This window comes from Aphelocoma coerulescens, chromosome 6 (assembly GCF_041296385.1).
Source record: "Aphelocoma coerulescens isolate FSJ_1873_10779 chromosome 6, UR_Acoe_1.0, whole genome shotgun sequence".
In the NCBI taxonomy this organism is placed as follows: Eukaryota; Metazoa; Chordata; class Aves; order Passeriformes; family Corvidae; genus Aphelocoma; species Aphelocoma coerulescens.
In genome coordinates this window covers 2,328,543-2,341,049 of record NC_091020.1, presented here as the reverse complement: position 1 = coordinate 2,341,049, position 12,507 = coordinate 2,328,543, and the positions used below count along the sequence as shown (strand labels likewise).

At 49.6% G+C, this 12,507-nt stretch overlaps 1 protein-coding gene across 4 annotated transcripts in view; it reads left to right on the top strand.

The window, feature by feature from the left end:
- SGMS1 (sphingomyelin synthase 1) overlaps positions 1 to 12,507 on the top strand; it is a 90,228-nt gene that overhangs the window by 19,719 nt on the left and 58,002 nt on the right. Inside the window, exons 1-2 of one of the 4 annotated variants that reach the window (XM_069018849.1) lie at positions 4,305 to 4,496; positions 5,635 to 5,750. The exons of 1 other annotated variant lie outside the window; for it this stretch is intronic. The gene's annotated coding sequence lies outside the window, so the exon portion shown is untranslated. Of the gene's footprint in view, positions 1 to 4,304; positions 4,497 to 5,634; positions 5,751 to 12,507 lie in introns of those variants that run through there. 2 more of the 4 variants (XM_069018850.1, XM_069018852.1) reach the window with 2 other exon arrangements.

Sequence of the window (12,507 nt, the reverse complement as noted above, 5' to 3'; positions counted from 1 at the left end):
GTTTGGGGGTTTTTTATTGTATGAGGCTATAATGGAAATAAAAACCCTAAAGCTTGGGGTGACTGACTTTGAGGGTTGCAATAGTGGAGGCAAACACCCGACTTTTTGCTGAGTGTTTGCAGCACAAAAAGGAAGCTGCAAAAAGTAGTCCCTGGTCTTGGGTGTGCTGACTCCTGCCCGGAGGTGCTGTGGGGGTGATCCTTTTTCCCATTTTTCAGCCTTTATTTGGTGGAGTTTCCCTGGGCAGGAAGGTGAATTGCAAAGGTTGAAATGGGATAGCTGCCCACACACTGCGTGCCTGGAAGTTTGCTGGTCTGATACCAGTACAATTACCGTGCAAATCTTCACTTCAGATGAGACACACATATGGATGGAATGATATTAAGACCTCAGAGAAGCCTCCTTTATAAATTTAAGTGCCAGAAGCACATTTTTTTTATACTCAGAAGGTCTTTGCTGCAGTAACTTGGGGAGAACTGCTTGGGCACATTGTGAGGTGTGGCTTTTTTCATTTCAGTGGAGCTCTCAGGGTGCTTCATGGAGCAGCTTGTTTTTAGCTGTCCTGAGAAGTATTCCCTGCCCAGGAGAGCCAGGGCATCCTTGTGGAATTGGCCGTGCTCCACGTGTCCTTGGAGCGAGCTCCGTGACGCAGGGTGCCGACAAAAGAGACATTCAGTCACCAGCGCAGGATCGTGTTCCCTCTGAGCCTGGACTAGTGCTCTTAACCCTGCTGGGGCTGGAAGAACAGCCAGCAGGCCTGGGCTGGTGCCCTGCTCGTTTTCTGTAATCTCTGCAGGCTGGAAATGGTTCTGTCTCTCTGCTCTGCCCGTCCTCCCTTTGGGATCTGCAGGGATCCCTTTGGGATCCGCAGGGAAGCACCAGCAGCCATCCCTGTCTCCCTCCTCCTTCCCAGGCCATCACACCACTGCTCTGCAGCAATCATGTTCCACTTAGCGAAGTCTCATCCTCGTAGGAGTTGTTCTGATGTTAAAAACTTAGGAATCTTACGGTTTCTCAGCTCTCTGATCCACCCAGACCTTTTTTCCAAAGCAGTTATTGCAATTTCTGTCTTTGCAATGGCTGAGTCTCAGCTATTACCTGTTAAAAGGTGGGATATGTCTGAGGTCCTGTTGTTTCAAGCACTTGCAAAATGGGAAGGGCTAAGTTTCAACTGCTGTGGCTCGTTTCTGAATCAGTGGGTAACTTGACAGGGAGGCTTTTGGCTGTGAAGTCATGGATTTAGACATACTGGGAATTCTGACATTATCTACAGGTCAAGGTGAACCATTTCTGTCTCCATCCCTTTAGCAGAAGCATGTGGACCATACCTGTCGTGGAGTCCTCAGCTTCCATCCCATTCTCCTGCAAAACCAGAATAGGTCCCAGTCACTGGAAGATGGTTCATGAGATGCCAAACACCAGTTTGATTGGTAAAATTAAGCAGTGTAATAAGCAATTTGAAGCGGTTCCTGTTGGTGATGGACAACAGGAAACTTCACTGGTGTCATTGCAGTGCATAATTCTGGTCATTCCCTGAATTCCTTATCCCCAACAGGTCTGAAGGATCAGACCCTGGGTTTTTATCTAGATGGGTCTGGCTGTGAACACCCTGACAAGGCCCCAGCTGTGAGCAGTTGCAGTGTGTTTCATGTTACTAATGTTTTCTAACCTAGTCATAACTTGCTTTCTTAGAATTAACCAATCTTTGCTTTTTCTCTTCAAAGTATTTTCGAGTGGGTCTGGGGAATTCTGAGCATCTGACACTTTGGGGACAGTTGAAAATACCAGCGTGTGCCAAGTCACTTCCCAGTGCCCAGGCATCCATGTAGGGCCAAGGTTTCCACGTGTCTCTGGGGCACTTGGCTCCCTGAGGGGTGAGAAAACTCCAAGCAACACTGGAGCCACATTTGTGGAGAGGAGTGTGCCCTGGAAGGTGTTCTTTGGAAGGATGAGCAACAACGAGGTGGGGAGGAGGTCTGAAAACAGGAGTGATTATTTTGGCAACAGGGAAGGGGTCTCCTGCTGCAGAGGTTGGGTATATTCAGTCACCATGATACTGCAAGAACTGAACAGAAGGAATCCCGTGAGCAAATCCTGCTAATTCACATAATTATGTTGCTGTGGATCGTGGCAACAACAATTTTTTTCACTTTCTGGGACACTAGGAATGAGTTTGCAGCGTGCTGGCAGGTCTCCTACCAGCTTTCCATGCCCAAAATATGGAAGGGTTGTTTCTGGGCTGCCTCCCTGAGTTCATCACTGCACTATTTAGTGGTTCCCTAGTGCAGATCTGTCTACTTAAACCAAATGAGGCTCATTCCTTCCCTTTCACATTGCCATTAGCTGGATGATTTTATTGTCTCTGCAGGAAGAGAGCAGAGACAAGCAACTGTAGATTAGGAACAATTTGCAAAATAGTTCAGTGATTAGCACGCCTGTGGAGATGTTTTTCTGTGTAAGGACTGCACCACAAATTTTACTGGCTCCCTGTGCTCGAAGAATTAACTGTGAGGAGGATTAAAATGACATCTTAGACATCAGCTAAACGTCCTCTCAAAATCCCTTACGTTGTCTCTAAATCAATTAACTTGATTTCTTTAATCCACAAGCAAACCGGATTGGTGAACTTGTATGGGGGATCTGTTTAGGCTGAACTTCTCCAGAGTATTTTAAGGAGTACTTCAGTACTGGTGAAATGGGGAAAACAAAGGAGTGAAATGTGGAAATACCCTGTGCTAGGGTGTGAAATGAAGATGCTGCTCTAGTCATGGGGGTGCCTTCTCCAAGAAGCAGTCTTCAGCTGCTTAATCCAGCTTTCACAGACATTCCTGATCCTTGCTGGTTATAGGGAATAGGAAAATAAAACAAGAGCCTGCTCTTGCTCCTTTTGCCACGGTGCTGCTTGTGTGGATGTGTGAAGTGGGAAGGAAAAGACAGAGGACAACCCTCAACTCCAAAGCTTCTCTGGTGAACAGCACAAGGAGTTCTGTTAAGTCTCCAAGAGTGGCCCTTGGCACTCAGATGTGGCTGTTTAACTCTCCTAAATCCTGGTTTGCTGTAATTCCCCATGGGTGGTAAGGATGGCAGCATTCACCTGGAAAACATGTGAATATTAATAAGAGGAATCCCGTGCTCTGTCTGGGAATCCTGCAGGTCTCCACTGGCTGGAACATCTCCAGATGCATTAGTCAGAGATGCAGCTCCCACTCTGAGCCTGCTGCAGGCTGTGCTGGGGACAGTGTGAGCTCAGGTGCTGGAAAATGGGGAATATTCTGGAAACAAGCCAGCAGAGCTCTGGAGGTGTTGGGGTCCTGTTGCCTGGTGGTTGTCAGCTGTGTTGTGACACGAAGAACAAGGCTGGCAGTAACTTCACTCGTTAATCTTCAGGGCATCAAAACCTCCCGGGTTTCTTCTCAGCTGGTGCTCCTGCATGAAGGGAACCCTGTGGCTGTCAGAGCAAGGGGTGGCCCAGCCACAGCTGAGCGTGCTCCCGTTAGGTGCTAAAATAGCAGCGGGCTGGTCCCGTGCCGTGCTGCTGCAGCTTGGCATTGCTTGGCAACTCCAGGAGCTGAGCCGTTTCCACAGGGATGCTGAGTCCAGGGAAACAGGGCCCTGAGCTGGCAGCTCATCCCCAGCACAGCAGTAGCCAGTGCTCTGCAAACACAAGGGCCTTCCTCAGGGGAAGGAGCAGGGCAGGGAGGAGTTTGGCACACAGGCTCGTTGGTTCAGGGCAGATGGACCTTCTGTTTTCTGAAAAGTGTGTCACCGATGCTGGAGTTTGGCAAATAACATGAGAAGTGCTGTGTGTGCCACAGGACAGACAGGAAAGAGCTCTAACCAAACCTTGCCACGCAGTCCTGCTGTCAGCAGAGCTGCTGGTACCCAGACTGTCGCTGGAGTTGCTCCTCCTGTCTTTGCAGCAGCCCAGAAGTAATTGTGGATGTGGCAGGAAACGCGTCCCTGCAGGCTCTGTACTGGAGAGGGAGAGGCTGCAGTGCGAGGGAGCTTCTCGGGGTTCTCGTGGTGCTCACAGCAAATGCTGCAGGTTCACAACTCGCTCATCAAAATGTCTGAGCACCGCTTTGTGCTCCGGGATCCATGGGAACTGTCCTTCCTGGAGGAGGGGGCACACAGGGCACGGAGCTTTCCCGGGCTGGCTTCCTCCTGTGGGTCAGGCTCTTGGCACATGGGCGGCTTTTGGGGGCTCAGGAAACTGCAGATAAGCGAGGGTGGTAAGTTGGGGAGGGCTGCTCTTCCGAGATAAGGGCCAGTTACTCATGAAAACGGCTCCTTCCTGGGGTGGGTGACACCTCTCATAATCCTACAGCAGGCAGGGCAGGAGGCTGGCAAGGCTTTCCCTGGCTTTTCCATGGCTCCCTCTGGATGGACAAAAGCTGTTTGACTTCCAGCCTGTGGCACAGAGGAATCTCCTGGCCTGGAGGTGGAGGTGCCTGGTGTCCCCTTCCCCGCAGCGCTCAGGTGGCTTACTCCTGAAGGTGAGGCAGTGTGAAAACCCAAAAGTGAATTTTCAAGCAATCCTAAACGCAGCTAAAAAGGAGTCCCAAGAAAGCAGAATTACCAGGCTTCCAGCTGCCTGCTTCCTGGCAGACAGCTCCTTGGGTTTGGTGCTGCTTCAACAAGCAGAATTGGATTTATTTATCCCCACTTCCTCCCTGGCTTGTATTTAAGTGGAAATGTATGAATTGCAGTTTTCTAACTAATGGGAATGGAGCAGGGAGAGGTCTGGTTTTCCTTTATCTGAGAGTGAAAGCTGAATTGGAAGAGCCCTACAGAGCACAGGAGGCTGGTTCTATTCCGAATCTCCACCCTGGTTTTGTCTCCCTTGGAGGCTGGAGGGGTTGGATGAAGAGTGGGTTTGCTTCCCTGGTGGGAATGAGTGGTTTGCGTGCTGCTGCTGGCTCTGTTTGGCTGTGCAAGAGGTGGGGAAGGCATAGGGTGAAACCTGGTCCCTGGGTTGCTGCCACCTGAGGATTTTGGGTTTGCTTCTGTGCAAGTGCTTCCTCTCTCCTAAATGGTCCTGGTTATCTTGGAGACTATCAGGAAAGGCTTCCAGCCTTCCTCCTTTGCTGCCCCTCATCACACCTCGTGTGATCCTGGGTTCGGAGCCAGGGTCTTGTGTATCCCAAGAGTTTTCTGGGTTGCTCTTGTAGTTAAGGAAAGGTGCTCTGGGTGTGGGAGGGTGGTCAGCAGCCCATTTCTGGCAGTTCTGTTTCCCGTATTGTTTTGGGGGTGGTTGTCCCAATCTAGGCCTGTTTGGACACAAGGATATTTTGTCTTCCTGAGTCCTTTGGGAAATACTCTTTTTAAGATGCAGCTGCCCCTGGATCCCTGGCAGTGTCCAAGGCCAGGCTGGATAGGGCTTGGAGCAGCCTGGGATAGTGGAAGGTGTCCCTGCCATGGCAGGGGGTGGAATGAGGTGGGCTTTGAGACCCCTTCCAACCCAAACCATTCCATGATTCCGTGTTAGCATGGCCTTTCCTGTGTATCCCCACTCTTGTTAGACCTTGAGGTCATCTTTGCACTGTAACAACTCCTGATGCTTCACTGAAGGCTGGCTGTTAGCTCTGCCTCTTAAATGCCCTTACTTTTATTTGTTTGGTGCTTTGTTAACAGTGACTCCCATGGCTGTGTGAGAAGCTGCCAGCCGCAGGTCTGAGCTTTGACCCTCCTGTTCCAAATGAGCTTCTGAGCTGATGCATCGAGGGCTCTGGCTAGAAAAGCAGTTTCAGGTAGGTCAGGGCGTCTCTCACTTTGTGTTTTGAAGCACGTGTGCTTTGGAGTGGTGTATGCATTCAGTGCCTTGTTTATTGTGACCTGGATTCAGGCAAGTTCTTGTTTTGGACACTTGGGATGTTTCACAGACTGTCTAACTCCGGTATTACATTGTAAAATCTTGGGGAAAGACAGCTGAAAGATCCCTTAGATCAGTTCCTTCTGCCTGCTTCCAGGGAAGGATGACTAAGAGCAAAGCTGGAAGATGTAGATTGTGGATAAATGCTCTCAAAACCCTGCTTGTAAGGAAATCTTTGCCCCTCTGGCTGTGGAAACTGGAGTGATATATTGGGAAGACTGCCAGAATGGGGGCTTGAATACCTGTGTTCTGTTCTCAGCTCTGGCTTTGACATAGATAAATGACCTGCAAAGAGAGAATAAATGCGGTGTAGGGGCCTTTCTTGCTGCTTGTAGTTGTGGTTTTGTCTTCCAGTAATGCTTTGAAGCTGTGTGAGGATTTGCTGAAAGGCATCTCATAAGATCTGTCGTGGTTTTGTTGGGTTTGATGTGTGCTGGAAAGCTCCGTGACTGATTGAAGAGCTAGAAGGGAGGTGTAGTGAGAAGCAGGAAATAAAAGTGGAGCTTTTGGGTGTAAAGATGTTGAGAAAGAGCGTGTTCTAAAAGCTGTTACTTACTTTGTGTGCAGCCCCAGTGTCCAGCACCGGGAGTGAACCAAGTCCTTTGTGCCTCCCATTCCTAGCTGGGAAACCTTTTGCCTTTTCTCCCCAAATGTTCTGGAATATTAGTGAGCCTTAGCTGGCTGATTCTGAGAGGCTGTGGTGGGAGACAGAGCAGAAAAGCAGCTTTCAGTTGTGATTCTTCCTAATCCAGCTGAACTCTCCCTGCAGGTGCCCTGAGCATATTTGTCTTTGGAAAATTTGGGTTTAGCCCTTCTCCTGTGGCTGTTCCAGTACTGCATCTGTCTGGATCGCAGAGGTTGTATAATTAAGATGTTCAGGGGCTTTTCCACAGAATCTGTAAGAAATACCACCAGAAATCATGAGAAAAGTGCTGTGACTAAACATCAAGGCTCCTGAAATTGAGGGAACTGATTTTTTTTTTTTTTGCATGTCACAGGTCAGGTGAATTATGAGCAGGTTTTTGCAGTTGTTGCTCTCTGGAAGCTGCCTCTGTGTCACAGCTGTTCTGGACAAACTGTGATACCAGCTTACAGCAGTCAGGAAAAATTCCTACTTTGCCTAACCTTCTTCAACTACCTGAATACTGAGAGCAGGAGATACTTTGAGCAGGCACCTGAAGCTCCTGGCACTGTATTGATTCAGCTTCTGTTTGCTCTGCATCCAACACACAGCTGTGATGAATAATGCAGGAATCTATTACTTAAAGTTTAATGCAGCTTTAATAGGGGTTGAACATCTACAAGTGCAGTGCAAGAGGCTGCTCTGCTCTGTGCTAAAGGGAAAAGATTCAAAGCAGATGTTGGTTGGGTCTGTGTTGTTGGGTTGTTCCCTTTGCCCAAGCCAGGGCCTGTCCCCTGTGCTGGCCCTGCTGAGGGACCTCAGGGCTGTGTCCAGTTCTGGGGCTCCCAATCCAGGAAGGACATTGAGGGGCTGGAGCGTGTCCAGGGCAGGGAACGGAGCTGGGAAGGGGCTGGAGCCCCAGGAGTGGCTGAGGGAGCTGGGAAAGGGGCTGAGCCTGGAGCAAAGGAGGCTCAGGGGGGACCTTGTGGCTCTGCACAAGTCCCTGACAGGAGGGGGCAGCCGGGGGGGTCGGGCTCTGCTCCCAGGGAACAGGGACAGGACAAGGGGAAACGGCCTCAGGCTGGGCCAGGGGAGGCTCAGCTTGGACAGCAGCAGGAATTTCTGCATGGAAAGGGTGCTCAGGCCTTGGCAGGGGCTGCCCAGGGAGCTTTGGAGTGCCCATGCCTGGAGGTGTCCAAGGAAGGGCTGGAGGTGGCACTCAGTGCTCTGGGCTGGGGACAAGGTGGGCATTGGGCACAGCTTGGACTCCATGGGCTGGGAGGGCTTTTCTGACCCCAATGATTCTGTGATTCCATGGTTCTGTGGCACAGCTTGTCCTTTATGTGCAGGTATTCACTTGCAGGTGCCTTGGTGTCTGGGACCTCTGTGGTTTTCCCTGTATTTATCTCAGTCTGTAACAAGACACATTCTGTACCTGTGGGGTCACAGAGCACATGGATGACTCTGCTGACATCCAGGGATCTCACATCGTGGAATATCAAGGCACTGCTGTCTCTTCAATGGCTTTTTTTCCTTCTTGGTACGAGTATTATTTTATTAAACAAAGGAAAAACATCCCTTTCGTCAATTGTTCCCTTTGCAGAACTTGAGCCTTAAAATAATCCAGGAAGCCTTTTGTTATATAAATATACTCATCCTCCAGCTTGGCACGAAATGTGCTTGACAGAGCTGCTTGCTGAATTCTGTTTTAAACTTGAATTTCAGTGGCTATGAAGGAGAAACCCTGGGCTCAGAGAGCAAACCAAGCATTGATTGCTGTGTAATCACAGTGTAACAGGGACTATTTAAAGCGGTGGAAAGCAGGGGTTTATGCCTGGAACTCAGTTTCTGTGTCTCAGTGATTTTTGTTTTAGCTTGTTACAGCCAGGTGTGCTCAAACCTACCAAATTTAGCTCCATGGGAACAGAGCATATGTGCAGCCTTTTGAAAATATTCGTGCTCAAGTTGTTTGCTCAGGAATGGAATTGTGTATGAATACAGGAAAGGCTTGGAATGGTTAACAGTAAATTCCAGTGCAGAACATTCAGTAGTGACATCCTCCAGGTAAGTGGGCAACAGTTGGCTAGAGCAGATGTTTAAATAGGAAATGAACAAAAAATCACCACCAAAAAAAAAAAACCAACCCACAAACTCAAAACCCCATCAACCCCAAAGCCCCACCACTCTGTGAATGTCAAATAATCTTTGGTAAAAGTGGTGTCTGGTTTCTGGGTGTTGTCTTGTGCACATAAAAGTACCTTGGGAGGAGTTCATGAATCACCTACAGGACTGGATGTGACTGTCGAGCTTTTCTGTCTCCTCTGTAGGCCACACATTCATTGTTACATTGGCTTTTTATGTGATACCTTTGGTTTGTTTTGCTGCAAGCCTGGGCTTGAAGCTGCTGCTGACTGAGGAGGTTGGACTCAGTGGTCTTGGAGGTCTTTTCCAACCTAAATGGTTTTATGATTCCTCCCAGCTTTTTCCAGGTGCATGCATCGGAACTATCCTGCAGAAGTGGGGATGTTAAGTGGGTGCTGCAGGATCTGCCTGGGTGCTTTTGGTACAAACACTGAGCCCACAGGCTGTGTTTTAAAAGCAAGGAGAGTGAAGGGTGAATCCATGCAATCCCCCAAGAGGGCCTGAATCCAGTCTGATGTGCTGCTGCCTCCTCCCATGGTAATGGAGTGATAGTGCACTGAGAGAAGAGGGAAGAGTCCAAGGAGAGTAATGTAGAATCATGGAATGGTTTGGGTTGGAAGGGACCTCAAAGCCCATCTCATCCCACCCCCTGCCATTGGCAGGGACATCTTCACTGTCCCAGGCTGCTCCAAGCCCCGTGCAGCCTGGCCTGGGACACTTCCAGGAACCCACAACCTCTCTGGGCAATGACATCTTTGGCACTTACCCAAAACTAAAGGTTTAATGGAATTTTGGAGCAGAAATTTTATGTTCCCTGTGTTCAATTTGTTGGATCAATCAAATTGGGTTTTGGTAGATTTTCTAGCTGCTTACTCAATGGCTTGGCTTGTTCTGGGTGCTGTGGGTAATTTTCTTCTTGTCTCCTAATTTATTTGCCTTCAGATGTGTAGCTGCTCTCGTGTTTCCTGGAAAATGGAAAGGATGTGCTAGCAGGAAATGGCTGCAGTTAATGAAAATAGACTGTACGTGCTGATGATTAATCCTTAATCCAAAGAGGGAACGTTCCTTCTGCACCTTTGTGGCCTGAATTAGCATCTGACTGTTCCTTTGTCCTGAGGCTGGCTGTGAATGACTCCGGGATTGATTCATGGCTTAGGGCCCCCAGTAATAGGATTTCCTGTGAGGGTGTGTCACCAGTCCTTGCACAGGTTCAAAGGGAAAATGGGTTTCCCCACCTGTGTTTCATCCTCTGGACTTGTGCCCCTTGGCTCGTTTTTCTCCCTTCCTTTGGTACCTTCGAGGTTCCAGCTGGGGTTTGATGGCTGCTGCCATCCCAGCTCCTTTCAGGGGTCTCATCATCCACCCAAGGCATCTGGGCATGGGGCAGGCCGTGTTCTCCTTGGGTTCAGGAATGATCTTAAATGATCAGTGCTTCTCTGGAAGGCTTTCAAGTGCAGCACCGCTCTTCTGCAGCTCTGTTTGCTTCCTCTGAAGGCCGAGCAGCCGCCGCTGAACTCGGGGCTGCAGTGCGTGACTGCTCCCTTAGCAAGCAGTTAAAACATCAGCTATTACACTGACGTGCAAATGCTGTTTTGTGCTGAAGTCATGCTGGAAATAGTTCAAAATGTCTTGTTTGTTTGGATTCACGAGGGGCACGCTGTCTCGCTGAGCTCTAATCTTGTTTTGCTCTCCACTTTCTTTGCAATCAGCAGAGCTGTGCTCAAACCATGCTGAGAGATTTAAGGTGCCTCTTGGTCTGCACCCCAGGAGCCACAGGCTGAGGGCAGCACCCCTGGGTTTGTGCCTTTTGGGAAGCTGGGTTATTAATCAATTGTTTTCCCCCAGCCTCAGTCCTTAGGTGGATGGGACAGGCTCTGTTCCCATGTTGAATTAAACCTTCTGCCCCTGTGCTCAGGTGAGACCCCACCTGCAGAGCTGCCCCAGCCCTGGGGCCCAGCACAGGAGGGACCTGGAGCTGCTGGAGAGAGTCCAGAGGAGGCTCCAGGATGAGCAGAGGGATGGAGCAGCTCTGCTGGGAGGAAAGGCCAGGAGAGCTGGGATTGTTCAGCCTGGAGAGGAGAAGCTCTGCGGTGACCTCATTGTGGCCTTCCAGGGCCTGAAGGAGCTGCAGGAAAGATGGAGAGAGACTCTTTACAAGAGCTGGAGGGCCAGGACACAGGGAATGGCTTCCCAGTGCCAGAGGGGAGGGATAGATGGGATATTGGGAAGGAATTGCTCCCTGGGAGGGTGGGCAGGCCCTGGCACAGGGTGCCCAGAGCAGCTGGGGCTGCCCCTGGATCCCTGGCAGTGTCCAAGGCCAGGCTGGACATTGGGGCTTGGAGCAGCCTGGGACAGTGGAAGGTGTCCCTGCCCATGGCAGGGGTGGCACTGGATGGGCTTTAAGGTCCCTTCCCACCCAAACCATTCTGGGATTCTGTTAAAAATCTCCTTCTGGCTGAGTACTGACTCATTCGTTCATTATTTTAATGACAGATGCACTTGTTTAAAATGGCTCCCCGGTTTTGCAGTTTTATTGTTCAGCAGATAATATGGTTATTGGGATTCTTGCACAAGATGTTTTGTTTCAGTTCACTCCTTAAATGTTTCTCTCTGTTTGCAAGAGGCATGAAAACAAAAAGGGTTTTTTTCCTGGCCTGCACTGCCCTTTCTCTGCTGTCCCATTCCCAATGAGCAGCTGAAAGGCTGTCAGCAACTGTTTTGACAGATTTTCCTGTACTACTTAGGAAGACAAAAAGTTACATCTCACATATTTTGCTGTGCAGGGATAAATACACAGCAAAGGGTGGGTGAAATATTTGGTACTGACATGCTGGGGGATTTTGTAGTCCCAGCACAGGATGTCTGCTCTGTCACCAGAGTCGTGTGTGACAGTCCCAACTGTTCAGAGCGTGTGTGCATCCCAGCTGCATCCCGCCAGGCTTAAATATCCTCCTGGCCAGAGCGTGCTCCCACCTCCAGGTTCCTCCCCGCCCTTCCCTGCACTGTGGAGCATCCTCGCAGCCATCTCCAGACACATCACTGAACTCCCCCAGCTTTGCCAAGAGTTTCTTGGGCAGTTGATGCAAATGCAGCCTGAGGAGCTCCCTGAGCCGTGTGTGGCACATGCATGTCAGGAAAATTAACCCACCAACACCAGAGGTTTGTGTCCAAAGAGGAGACAGAGGAGTCCTGTTACTTTATTTGAATAAAGGGAGAGGCCATGGGGCATTCCCCTGGGGTGTCTCAAATTTTTGGAGGGTGCAGCCCCTTTTTTATCCCAATTTCCTGATCACATTTCCCTCTCTCTTTCCCTGTTGGCTGAGGTACTTGAGAGGTACAGACTTCCCAGAATGCCTAATACCTAAGACTCTCTTCTAATGTATAAACCTCCCCCCCTTTATTTTTAGTTCTTACTGAATGTTATGGTTTTCCCATTGTTTCTTTCATCTCTCAATATCCAATTTCATTTATCAGCAGACCTACAGTTTGTTTGTAGAGACAAATCCCTTTCCATTCCTCAACCAGTGGACCCCTTCTCATTGTTTCTTTTATCTCCCAGTGCTAATTTCATCAACCAGCAGGCCCAGAGCTTGTTTCTAAAGACAAGTCTCTCATTCCTTTCATGCAGAAAGGCAGAAAGGTGAGGCACAGGCTTTGCACAAGGGCTGTGTCATTATTAGGCTAAGTTAACAAGGTGGCTTCAGGTGTTTTGTGAGTGCTGGTGCTGATCCAGAGTAGCTGAGGGTACTGGTGGTCTGTGCCAGCTGGAGTGCCCTGCCCTAGTGCTGGTTCCCACATTCAGGGGCAGCACTCAGCTTGCTCTCGATGTTTTGTTATGATTTCCCTGCCTGAGTTTGGGTCTCTGTGCAGC